General features: G+C 40.2%; 1 protein-coding gene across 2 annotated transcripts in view; it reads right to left on the bottom strand.

Moving 5' to 3' along the window:
• The window catches only part of LOC111951277 (PRKC apoptosis WT1 regulator protein), a 76809-nt gene that overhangs the window by 15331 nt on the left and 47394 nt on the right, over positions 1 to 14084 (bottom strand). The gene's annotated exons all lie outside the window — the stretch shown is intronic.

Genomic DNA, 14084 nt, shown 5'->3' with positions numbered 1-14084 from the left:
CACCCCCATACTGCTTTTATTTATTTACTTTTCTGCTCTTTTGCACACCAGTATCTCTTCTTGCACATGATCATCTGATGATTTATCACTCCAGTGTTAATCTGCTAAATTGTAATTATTCGATTTATTGCCTACCTCATGCCTTTTGCACACATTGTATATAGATTCTCTTTTTTTCTACCATGTTATTGACTTGTTTATTGTTTACTCCATGTGTAACTCTGTGTTGTCTGTTCACACTGCTATGCTTTATCTTGGCCAGGTCGCAGTTGCAAATGAGAACTTGTTCTCAACTAGCCTACCTGGTTAAATAAGGTGAATTAAAAAAAATGAAACGGTTTAGTCGGCATTTTTGTATTCAACACCTGTGTCCAGATTGTGAAATGCACCGAGGAGACTCAAAATAATCAGCTTGTCACTGCCTGACACAAAGCCCACCTTTCCTGATTAATCTGCCTTGGGTGAGCACACACACACGCACACACACGACAACAAAATAGCATTGCGTCAACATCAGCAGAAAGTCATCAGGAGTAGCTACTACAGAGGTTGTGTATAAACCTTCTTGAACCTCTGCTGCTGAACTGACAGAAAGCTCCCCTGGATCTAATAGCTTAACTATCACCACACAGCCTCCAGTTGTACCATGCATACAATCTGTTGTGTAACGCGAGGTGCACACGTTAATCATTTTTCACAATCCAGTATAATCTTAGAGTTAAAGGTCCATACATCGGCGATGCCCCCACTGATCCCGATGGTACAAAAAAATCTCAATTTCAGAAAGAAGTCAGGACCAGAGATGCATACACACTACGGATGGATATCTATTCATCCCCTCAGGCCCTGAACAGTGCAACTCCTCTGGTGCTTTTGAGGGTCTCTGTCTCTCCTCCACTCGATCAGAGAGTGTGGTTTAGTTGGTGCCGGATCTTAGTCTCTACTGTAGCTGTCTCCCTGACAGCAGAACCAGAGAGGCCTCTTAATAAACTCTGGAAGAAGTTCCAAGGAATCACACTTACTTAGAGGCTTTAGGACTTCAAAGACATAAGACGTAGCATTCTCGCTATAGAGAATTCAGAATAATTTTGTATGGTACAGAACTTCCATAGAGCACTTCAAATGCGTGTCTAAATGCAGATCTGTAAGTGTAGTGTGTAAAGTACTATGGTTTATGAATTGGTACAGTTGTTCCTAGATGCTCTGGCTTTCTATACATACAGTTGAAGTCGGAAGTTTACATACACTTAGGTTGGAGTCATTAAAACTCGTTTTTCAACCACTCCACAAATTTCTTGTTAACAAACTATGGTTTTGGCAAGTCGTTTAGGACATCTACTTTGTGCAGGACACAAATAATTTTTCCTGAGGAAGGCACAGCGATGCCGAAAAGTTGGTAAATAACAATTCAATTGCTGGGAGATTATACATGGAGTGTGCAGCTTTCCTTATTTTGACAGTTTACAAGTAATTTTCCCAACAATTGTTTACAGTGAAATAATCTGTCTGTATCACAATTCCAGTGGGTCAGAAGTTTACATACACTAAGTTGAATGTGCCTTTAAACAGCTTGGAAAATTCCAGAAAATAATGTCATGGCCTTAGAAGCTTCTCATAGGCTAATTGACATCATTTGAGTCAAATTGGAGRTGTACCTGTGGATGCATTTCAAGGCCTACCTCAGTGCCTCTTTGCTTGACATCATAGAAAAATCTAAAAAAATCAACCAAAACGTCAGGAAAAGAATTGTAGACCTCCACAMGTCTGGTTCATCCTTGGGAGAAATTTCCAAACGCCTGGAGGTACCACATTCAACTGTACAAACAATAGTACGCAAGTATAAACACCATGTGATCACACAGCCGTCATACCGCTCAGGAAAGAGACGCATTTTGTCTCCTAGAGATGAACGTACTTTGGTGTGAAAAGTGCAAATCAATCCCAGAACAGCAGCAAAGGACCTTTTTAAGATGCTGGAGGAAACAAGTACAAAAGTATCTATAGCCACAGTAAAACGAGTCCTATATCGACATAACCTGAAAGGCCGCTCAGCAAGGAAGAAACCACTGCTCCAAAACCGCCATAAAAAAGCCAGATTACAGTTTGCAACTGCACATGGGGACAAAGATTGTACTTTTGAGAAATGTCCTCAGGTTTGATGAAACAAAAATAAAACTGTTTGGCCATAATGACCATCGTTATGTTTGGAGGAAAAAGGGGGACGCTTGCAAGCCGAAGAACACCATCCCAACCGTGAAGCATGGGGGTGGCAGCATCATGTTGTGGGGGTGCTTTTCTGCAGGAGGGGCTGGTGCACTTCACAAAATAGATGGCATCATGAGGAAAGACAAGTATGAGGATATATTGAAGCAACATCTCAAGACATCAGTCAGGAAGTTAAAGCTTGGTCGCAAATGGGTCTTCCAAATGGACAATGACCCCAAGCATACTTCCAAAGTTGTGGCAAAATGGCTTAAGGACAGCAAAGTCAAGGTATTGGAGTGGCCATCACAAAGCCCTGACCTCAATCCTATAGAACATTTGTGGGCAGAACTGAAAAGAGTGTTTCGAGCAAGGAGGCCTACACACCGGACTCAGTTAGACCAGCTCTGTCAGGAGGAATGGGACAGAAATTCACCCAACTTATTGTGAGAAGCATGCGGAAGGCTATTCGAAACGTTTGACCCAAGTTAAACAATTTAAAGGCAATGCTGCCAAATACTAATTGAGTGCATGTAAACTTCTGACCCACTGGGAATGTGATGAAAGAAATAAAAGCTGAAATAAATAATTCTCTCTACTATTACTCTGACATTTCACATTCTTAAAATAGTGGTGATCCTAACTGACCTAAGACAGGGAATTTTTACTTGGATTAAATGTCAGGAATTGTGAAAAACTGAGTTTAAATGTATTTGTCTAAGGCGTGTGTAAACTTCCGACTTCAACTGTATATACCACACACACACAAAAGTGTGGGGTCACTTAGAAATGTCCTTGTTTTTGAAAGAAAAGCAAATTTTTTGTCCATTAAAATAACATCAAATTGATCAGAAATACAATGTAGACATTGTTAATGACTATTGTAGCTGTAAACAGCAGATTTCTTCATGGAATAATTGATAATTGATCATTAGAAAACCCTTTTGCAATTACATTAGCACAGCTGAAAACTGTTATTTTGATTAAATAAGCAATAAAACTGGACTATTTAGACTAGTTGAGTATCTGGAGCATCAGCATTTGTGGGTTCAATTACAGGCTCAAAATGGCCAGAAACAAAGAACTTTCTTCTGAAACTCGTCAGTCTATTCTTGTTCTGAGAAATGAAGGCTATTCCATGCGAGAAATTGCCAGGAAACTGAAGATCTCGTACAACGCTGTGTACTACTCCCTTCACAGAACAGCGCAAACTGTCTCTAACCAGAATAGAAAGAGGAGTGGGAGGCCCCGGTGCACAACTGAGCAAAAGTACAAGTACATTAGAGTGTCTAGTTTGAGAAACAGACGCCTCACAAGTCCTCAACTGGCAGCTTCATTAAATAGTACCCGCCAAACACCAGTCTCAACGTCAACAGCGGAGAGGCGACTTCGGGATGCTGGCCTTCTAGGCAGAGTTGCAAAGAAAAAGCCATATCTCAGACTAGCCAATAAAAATAAAAAAGATTAAGATGGGCAAAAGAACACAGACACTGGACAGAGGAACTCTGCCTAGAAGGCCAGCATCCCAGAGTTGCCTCTTCACTGTTGACGTTGAGTGATGTTGTGCGGGTACTATTTAATGAAGCTGCCAGTTGAGGGCATCTGTTTCTCAAACTAGACACTCTAATGTACTTGACCTCTTGCTCAGTTGTGCACCCGGGGAGGTTAATTGCTTAATTAATTTAGGAAACACACCTGTGTGGAAGCACCTGCTTTCAATATACAGTACTTTGTACTCATTTACTCAAGTGTTTCCTTTATTTTGGCAGTTAGTATATTTCCATAGGGATAAGTTAAAATCAGATCCAAAGGTTAGTTAACAGAGCAAATGTTTTCCTATAAACCCTGGGATTTATAAACACACGATCAAGAGAGTAGTAGATTACAGCAGCTCTCGCATGTTGTGGTGCACAATGTATTGATCAAATAGATATTTGACTAGATAAAACAAGACAAGATGTACTTTATTGTCCATTAACTTGCAGAGAACAGAAATGTCTTCATGTTCACAACCCAACATGCATGCATACCTGAAAGTGTCTTAATCTGGCGTGTATAAAACACACAAGGGTTACACAACCATAAATGTGAGTGTCTGTCAGCCCTTTCATGGAGCTGTGTGCTGCTCTGAACAACTCCCATGAATACCAAGGGTGTCAAGGACTCTAAGGCCTGCCTGGGTGTTCAGTAGAGAGTTGTGTGAGAGAGAAACACGACACTGCTGCTGCGTGCCACGTTGAAAAAATTATTTGTTTTCAGATACTCCCCCAGTTCGCATTCATCACATTAACAGTCCACCGTGCGGCAGTTGTTTCCCAGTGTGTTGTCTTGCATCCCGGGCCGGGAGATGCTGAGACAAGGTTAATGCAATTTAGGTGAGGATACTTCACAGTGCTGCATTATGGGGCTGCACAGCTCTATTTGTCATGCTTAAAACCTCTTAAGGATCTCTACAGATCGGTGTCCCACCCTTGGGATGGTTGAGCTAATGTGCGCTGATATGATTAGCATGACGTTTTAAGTAACAAGAACATTTCCCAGGACATAGACATATCTGATATGGGCAGAAAGCTTACATTCTTGTTATTCTAACTGCACTGTCCAATACAGTAGCTATTGCAGTGAAAGAATACCATGCTATTGTTTGAGGAGAGTACACAAATATGAAATTGAAAATGTATGAATAAACCAATTAGGCACATTTGGGCAGTCTTGATACAACATTTTGAATAGATATGCAATAGTTCATTGGATCGCTCTAAAAAACTTTACACATACACTGATGCCATCTAGTAGCCAAAGTCTAAATTGCACCTGGGCTAGTATAATTCATTATAGCCTTTCTCTTGCATTTCAAAGACGACACAAGGGGGGGAAAAAATTAAAATCTTTGTATTATCTTTTACCAGATCTAATGCGTTATATTCTCCTACATTAATTTCAAATTTCCACAAACTTCAGTGTTTCCTTTCAAATGGTATCAAGAATATGCATATCCTTGCTTCAGGTCCTGAGCTACAGGCAGTTAGATTTGGGTATGTAATTTGAGCCGAAAATTGAAAGAAAGGGGCGGATCCTTAATTAACAGCTTCTGCTGCAGCCCTAAGAGCCACTATTACAGAGAACAGACAGGCCTCAGGAAAGCCTCGGAAACAACACTATGAATGAGCTGTATTCATGTTACATTTCCAGCTCTTATGCTAATTTTTTTTGGGTTTCAACACTCATATAGAAGTCAATACAAACAGAAATCCATGCGCATACAACATATTCATGGATAACAGTAACAAAATAAACAAACACCAGAAAAAAAAGATCAAAAAATCTATAATGTCCTGTGGTCTTAAAGTGACTCATTAATCAATGAGCAGAAACATGGGATTGGTGACGTCATGTACCTTTCTGTTCTAGACTTTGGTATAGTCAGTTTGTTTTGGCTGCGGGTGTTCCTGCCTCCGGTCAGGGGGTAGCCAGTCTCTGAATTTAGATTTTAGGAGGCTGACAGCGAAGTCAGTGCAGAGTTATGTCTTTCATGAAGCCGGGGTAGGGACAGTTGGCGTTATTTTATTTACATATGACGGAAGAAAGAGATTTACAATGGGATCTTAACAATAGAAAACAATGAAATCTGAAAAATACCTCTATGTTGCATCGACAGGAGGCAGTGTGTGTGTGTGTGTGTGTGTGTGTGTGTGTGCATGTTTGTCTGTCTAAGATACACAAATCACACAGGAGTTAGAGTATTGTTACCTGTAAAAACCTTTTGGGGTGCTAACCCCCTTTCAAACAGTCCCATTTGTGCATCCTGTGCACATGCCTGTGACACCGGTGACAGTGGGAGTAGGGGTTCCTGAGTGGCGTAGCGGTCTAAGGCACTGCATCTCAGTGCTAAAAGCGTCACTACAGACACCCTGGTTCGAAATCAGGCTGTATCATAACCGGCCATGATTGTGAGTCCCATAGGGCGGCGCACAATTGGCCCAACATCGTCCGGGTTTGGCCGGTGTAGGCCGTCATTGTAAATAAGAATTTGTTCTTAACTGACTTGCTTAGTTAAATGAAGGTTAAATTTTAAAATATATATATAACATTTWAAAAAAAGGGGGTATGTAGATGTGGGTAAGCGTCTATTTTTATAAATCCATTGAATATATACCATCACAAAGAAATCCATTATTAATTTGTTTAGGCAGGTACTAAGAACCATTATAAGACTAATAAAATGCATTTTCAAAATAATGAAATAGCATTTTTGGGATTAATTACGTTACTTTTCCCACACAACTTGGAAACGCTGTCATGTAACAAAAAAAGTGATATTTTGAAACAGAGCCCATTGCCCTCATTTTTCAGAGTTTGTAAGTGATTGTATGTTAGAAACCTTAGAATCTGCTCTTTCCAATAATGTAAAGAAATGTAAAAGCTGACCTGGATGAACCTCCGTAGGATGATTTGTAAAAGTCACTGTTTTATCCACGTTTCATATTTTTTCCTACCCTCACCCTGCTTTGTTAGACATCATGCACATTGATATCTTGCTAACAAATGTCCTCGCCAACTGCCTTTTTAATTGTAGGCAGCAGACATCTAAATAGGACTAATCGTACTGTAGGGTAGGGCAGCCCCTGAAGTGACTTATCAACCGTATGCGAGAAACTCCTCTGTGTTGTCTTAGGAATTCAGCATTCTCAGTTTTATTTCTCCAACCCCCATTGTCTCACCTCTGATAAGCAGAGGTCACATCATGTAGATCTGATATCTGATTGGAGGTTAACTTTACAGTAATACTATTGGCCAACAACTCAGATTTTGAATCCAAACAACTCAGACCCTTATAAAAGAGTCTAAGATTTACAGTTCTTTCTCTTTTTTCTTCCTTTCTCCACCCCATGGATTTCTGGGGCATGGCCTTTCAGGCTATGATTTCTCTCTTTCTCTGATCATGCATAGTATAATGATTTGTTAATGTCAGTATTGCCTTGTAACTTCAGATTTATGCCTTGTATGTGAATCTATTCATTTTCCAAGGTAATTAAATACACTTGTATTTCGAATTCCATTCTCAGACATTTCTTGATGGCCTATTACTGTATCTCAATTACAGTGTTCTTGCATATTGCTACTTACCTTTATGGAGTCTGATAAACATTTTAATAGGCTAAATACTTAGTCTTATTACGAGTCACACTTGAGATATTTATAATATATACACGTCAAATATTACTTCCACTAGAGTAGCAAAACATGCTCAACATAAATATCAACATGATATTGTAGCCTATAGACTTGTGCCACTCCAGGAAAATAGGAATAGTGCAGTGTCAAACGTTCTCCCCTTCATAAATCACATGCACATTACATTGTTTAAACAGGAATTTATGGGTGTTTGCGATCTGAAAGCCTTTGTGAGCTTGACAGCCCAGTAAAATGTCTGAAATTCCAGCTAAATATAAGTTGACATTAAAAGCCAAATTGTAGTTTAAGTTTGACACGTATGTATATTTACCCATCATTTCTTAGGTAGATATAAGGACCTTTTAAAATGTACCTGTTAAAAGTCAATATAAAAATATGAAATGGCAGATTCCTGTGTGTGTTCTCTGAGGCTAAATGCTAAAGCATTTCTGTGACAATAGACAAGTCCAGCTCAAGGACAGAACTACATACATGTAAATGGAGATAAATACATTAAAAGGAATTCAGTGAAGCTTTGTAATTGACAGGTTTGATGTCGGACAAGAATAGACTGTTCATGATTTATTGTGTGCCAAAGCCGGTAAGATAAAAGGTAATGTTTTATACTGAGGCGTTGGTGGGACTTTAAAACATATTACTGCATTAAAGACTACCTCGGTTGGAGGAAATAAAAGTACAAGCTTTGTTACTGGCAATACCTTGCATGGTAAAGTTGGCAGATTTTTGTGTCAGTCAGTCTGTGTCGGTCTGCCCATCTATCCATGGCCAAATATATAATTCATGACAATGTTCTCCCGCTCATAAATCACATGCACATTTTTTTTTTWAAGAAAAAAAAATGAATTTATGGGTTTGCAATCGGACAGCCTTTGTGCGCTTGACAGCCCATTAAAATGTCTGAAATCCCAGAAGGCATGCCTAATAAAAGTTCAACAATAGGTCTACTTTTGCATTCCAGCATGCTGCCAATGCCCTGAATTCTCCATCTATGTCTCCTTGCAAAGCTGATAAATATCCCCATCTGTTACTCTGGAGGATCTGTCATTTTAGGAGTCCACGATTGACATTTCAAAAAGGTGAGGCCAAAGAATTAAACTGGAAAAATGAGAGGACTACAGCCAATGACCTATTTTAGCTGACAGCAATCTTGTAAAAGATAAATATTAATCTAGTTAACCTGATTTACACACTTGTAATCTTTGGTCAACAATGGTGATACCCTCTGAAAATATTGTCTCAGGCTAAACAACCAAACAGCTTAGAGAACATTACATCTAAGCAGGGAAGCTTCAGTTAATGCATTTGAAAACTGTCTAGGCAGGGAGGAGAAAGTGCCTGCCTTAAAGAAAAGATCCTCAAGCTTTGCTGGACTGACAGGTGCAAATTAAAAATGCAAATGAGGGTTGTTAAGGTGTTGGATACCACAATGGGGTGTGGGTGTGTGTGTCTTATTCACATATGTTATGCTCGAAAATAATTTGCACATACAGTACCACAATCAAAATATAATTGTATTGCAAAACCATATACTGTAGCTACATGTGTATACATTTAAACTTAGTATACAACACCTGCTCTTTCCATGACATAGACTGACCAGGTGAAACCAGGTGAAAGCTATGATCTGTTGTGAYGCCTCAAGCACTGCAATGCCTTAGACTGCTGCCCCACTCGGGAGGCCCCAAAAAAAGATTTTTAAGCCTGGAGACAATTGAGACATGGATTGTGTATGTGTGCCATTCAGAGGGTGAATGGGCAAGACAAAATATTTAAGTGCCTTTTGAACAGGGTATGGTACGTAGTCGGTGCCAGGCACACCGGTTTGTGTCAAGAACTGCAACGCTGCAGGGTTTTTCATGCTCAACAGTTTCCCATGTGTCTCAAGAATGATCCACCACAAGGACATCCAGCCAACTTGACAACTGTGGGAAGCATTGGAGTGAACATGGGCCAGCATCCCCGTGGAATGCTTTCGACACCTTGTACAGTCTATGCCCTGACGAACTGAGGCTGTTCTGAGTGAAAAGGGGGGGGCATAATATTAGTGTTGCTAATGTTTCGTATACTCAGTGTATACAGCGCACACCGTTTCAGAACTCAGAACCTAAACCACTCCCCCCTTTGGACCAGGCGCAACATTAGAAGCAGATGATCCGGTTGAATGTTGCCTATGGTTTTGTTTATCTGACAAGGCTCCAGGTTTAGGGAAAGTGTTTTCCTTGTACGGCTCACATACCAGAGGGGTAAGGCCTGATAACTAGGACCACATGGGGTCCCCAGAGAGAGGGCCTCTCTGTGACACGGACGTCACTGAAACTACACTTGATTACACTACCTCACAGAGGAACGCAACCATAGGAAAGAAAAACACCAGTGTGTGTGTGCGTGAGTATTTGTGTATGTGCGTGCGTACGGGTGTGTGTGTGATTCCATGTGTATCACAAGGTGCTAGTGTGTGGGGGTGGATGGGTTGGCAGCAGGAGATGGGGATATGAAATAGATGAGTAGGAACAGAGAGAGGATGACAGTGGAGGAGATAGTGCTGCAGCCATTACAGGACTCCCTCTCACTGAGACGGGCTGGTCAGTAGTGCCGGAAGGATACCAGTATCGCGATACTCGTTAGTATCGTGCCAAGGAAACAAAACACGAAGTGGATTTAACGTCTTTAGGAAAACAGCCCTGATGTTGGAAACAAAAATCATTATGTTATCATCCAGAGTCACACTTATTTATTTTCCAAGCTGTAGCACACAATATTGTACATACAGCAGGTTTTTAAATGACCAAAGAGTTTGGTCTGCTTCGTGTTTTCATTTTTGCCATGGAAAACATATTGCAATACTGGTATTGTCACAACCCTACTGGACAGTGCTACACTGCTATTACCTAGTCTCATCCTCATGAACGGGTTGTTCATGGAGCTCATTAACCACCACACAGCGCTCCACAGAGGAAGAAGGGGAGGATAGTGTGTTTTACTTGGTACCAGATAGACAGACCCAAGAAAGGATGAAAAGAGAGAAATACGAATCAACTATCAAATGAAAGTCAGAAAGCTCATTAACCAAGTTCACTTATTATTGACGCAACACCGTGTGGGCTCAAAACGATAGGGGATTATTTTGTTTTGCAGAAACGTCTACGTTTTCTTAGTATTTGAAGTTGCCAGTCCTGCATCAGTCCAGACATCTTGATACCAGTGCCGAAGCTAAAAAGCCAGACAGTTTGCTCTCGAGGTAGCTGTATATTACACAGACAACATGGCAACCAAGTCTGTGTGATAAATGGGGTCGGAATGAAACGGCACATTTTTGGAATGCTCCGTCTTTACAGATGTCGGCTTGACAGCTCCCTGTAGATCCTCTCTCCCCTCCTCCATTAGCTCGTCACTACGGTCACAAAGGCATGACACACAACCAAATATGACCATCAAAAATCCCTAGACCAAAGACAGGGAGTGGTAGAGCAATGGGTGAGATGCAGTGTGGGAGATCCCCAGTGGTTAGTCGTGGCAGTACCCACATCTGCTCTGACTTAAGGGGAATATGTTGTGGTAATGGTAAGGTGGGCTCAGCAGGCACTTCTAGGTCTCATTTGAACGCTGAAGCGTAATCTGTTTATGTCTCAGTGGGAAGGATGTGTTATATAGTGAATCTTCTGGATTCACTATATGGTATGTCAATGGAGTAGAAGCATCTTCACTTTCTACACACATGACACATCGGTTAAACGAGTGGGTGACTCGTATTTCTAGTGAATTAAGTGTTTGTAGGCCTACTGACTTGATACATTAAATTACTAACTACATTTGGAAAGCTTTATATGAATATATCATCTGATATACTGTATAGTACMGACAGAAAACATATCTGTTAATATAACACAGGGAGGAAATCCAAATCGTATTATATTCCAGCTCATAGACGAGTGCTTCCGCTGTTGCCTTCGTTACCGACATATTCTCAAGTCCTTTCATGTCTCTGAATAGAGAGTTTGACAGCACTTCAATTGCACACTTGTTGACTGCACAGTAATGATCTCTTCAAGGGAAAAGTAACAGAAAACAATATTTGCAACATCACTGCTTATAGAAACAATCATATCAATAATAATTAACCTGATAGTAGGTACTCTGTCTTATTCACATATGTTATGCTCTGGAACGGTTTGCTTCAAATCAATTACGCACCTAGTACCACAATCAAAACATAATTGTTTGCAAAACCATGTGTATATAAAATCGGTTTGGCCTTCCTATGAAATCTATTAACGCATTGGACTGAATAGGCAGGGACTCCTCTGTTCCCAAACTGCATGCTCCATATCAATAGCCTGTCATACATGCAGATTAGTTCCAGATACAGCTCTGAAGTGTGTTTTTAGAGAGACTTGCTCCAACACAGGCTCCAAATGAAGCTATAAGCACTTAGCCCTGTGGACCTTTGAGCTGAGCTGTGTTGTGACCATCTCAAAAACACAGGTGTCTGTGTTTTTAGTACTGCTAATGTCACCACACTCAGAAAATGGTTATATGGAATGAGAAAATGGTTATATGGAATGAGAATACGTTTGTATTTTGTAGAGTATTGTCGTGCAAATAGAGCAATGCATTGTTTGCAGCGCTCTCCTTCTCAAGCAGCCTATAGAGTGATTTCTCTCTGACCAACAGTGCCTCTGTTTGGTGGCACTGTGGTATGTATCTATCCATCCATCATCACATTCTGCTCAGGGGAGGGGAGTGTGTAAGTTGGGGCTGGACTCAGCTGTAGATCACCATGGGAATCAAGAGATCTATCCTGTTTTGTACTGTACACTCTTAGAAAAAAAGGGTACTTTGGGGTTCTATATAGAACCTTCTGGTACTTCAATTCATATTTAAAGAACCCTTTACTAAAAAAAGTTATACACACACATACATACCCAATAAAGACAAAGAACATTGAGAGTTCTATCCCGCCCAGAGTGTAATGGGGATTTTAGAAATTAAACAGCTAAAAAAAGCTAACCCAGTCACATCAAACTCTGAAATGACAGCTAACATTCCCTCTTAATTTGTTTTACCTGTTTTCCATTGACATTTATATCCATATTAATGATGCTGCTGTGTGACTTCAACGGTCTGAGTGGCAAACAGCCAGGCACAAACTTGTGCAAGAGGAAATAATGTGTTAACTAAAAGCACACACACTCATATAAAAAGGGGTTCTAGAAACCTTTGGGTAACTGCCATGCCTATTCAAAAACCAACTGCCAATCCATTCCAGCATGACAAAGCAAGAAGACGGTGGTTGAACCAACTTGCCTACCAATACGCACGCTATTTTTTCAATGTATTAAAGGTGAGCAAAGTTGATTTAATTAAAATATATGAAGCAAAAGTCTTATGATAAACTATATACTAGATAAATAAAGTTGAAACGTTATTAGAATTAGCATGATTGTAAGCTAGCTAGCTAAACAGAAAAAGCTAGGCTAGTTTAATTCACCACTTCACAAGCTAGCTTTCTCTTTCTAATAAACCATTTTTTATTATGGGACATGCCAAATAGAGCTACAGACCCAGTCTGACATTGGCAATTAGCTAATTCTTTATTTTATGTCAGTATTTCAGAGTCAATTGAGGGGACCGTTTCATTAAAACCAGTATAAGACTGTTTCTGAATGTAGGTATGTAGAGGTATGTATACATAATTTATTATAAATAATGTATAATAAGTATTGGTGATTCAATAGCCTAGTTAATTATTACATGACTTTTAACACACAATCTATGTTTTGCAGTAACCCAGAACTATCARAGGCTCTCTCTTTCGGCTGCTGCGGACAACTACATGCAAGTTGTTCTTCTACATCAGAATAATTGTATGTCTGCATAGTATTTTGGCAGGTTAACTCATGCTTATTTCTGGAGTTGAACTCATGTCTCCAGTCAAGCAGGTAAACCAGCGGCGTGTGGCCGAAAGGTGGCTGGTTCTAATCCCGGGCTGGGTGCTGGAGAGAAAAAAAATGACAGAATTGATCTGACAACTGGAGGGCTGCTGGGTTCACGTCTTCAAAACATTGGCTGCTGGGTTCACATCTTCAAAACATTCCCCTACCATTAGGCCCTTGAGCAAGGCCTTTAACCCCACAACATGCTCTCCATCCAGGGGCGCTGCATGCAGCTTGAACCTGTGGTTGTCTCGACTGTATGTGTGAGGTCTGCTGTTTGGTGGTGGTTGAGAACAGAGCAGAAGACACCTTTTTGTCGATCACTAACTARTGGACAAAGTATTGTATAGTAAAGAAGTCAGCCAGAGTTGACATGGGCCATCATTCAAACAAAGAGATGTCTCCCTGGCCACCAGTGCATATTTCCAAACTATGTTCGCATAGAATGGCAAATAATTCTAGCTGGTGTTCTTTGATCCATTATTTAATTGTTTATTAAAGTATATTCTTAGCTCAAAATAGTAGTAGCCATAATTCATAAATGGCACAATGCAGTGTTCAACAGTATATGGAAACATTTTGGTTCAGTGAAGAACCTCTAGGGTTCTGATCAAAGAACCATATAAAAGGGTTCTATATAGAACTTCTAGGTGTTTCATATATGAAGCAAGCGATAGAACCCTTTTTTTCCCTAAATGTGAACAATAACTTGGGGAGCCAAATGCCTTATTGATTGATATGACTTGAGCCCAG

Source organism: Salvelinus sp. IW2-2015, linkage group LG24, assembly GCF_002910315.2.
Source record: "Salvelinus sp. IW2-2015 linkage group LG24, ASM291031v2, whole genome shotgun sequence".
Classification (NCBI taxonomy): Eukaryota; Metazoa; Chordata; class Actinopteri; order Salmoniformes; family Salmonidae; genus Salvelinus; species Salvelinus sp. IW2-2015.
The sequence above is the reverse complement of the archived record's forward strand: the minus strand, read 5'-3'. Positions and strand labels throughout refer to the sequence as shown.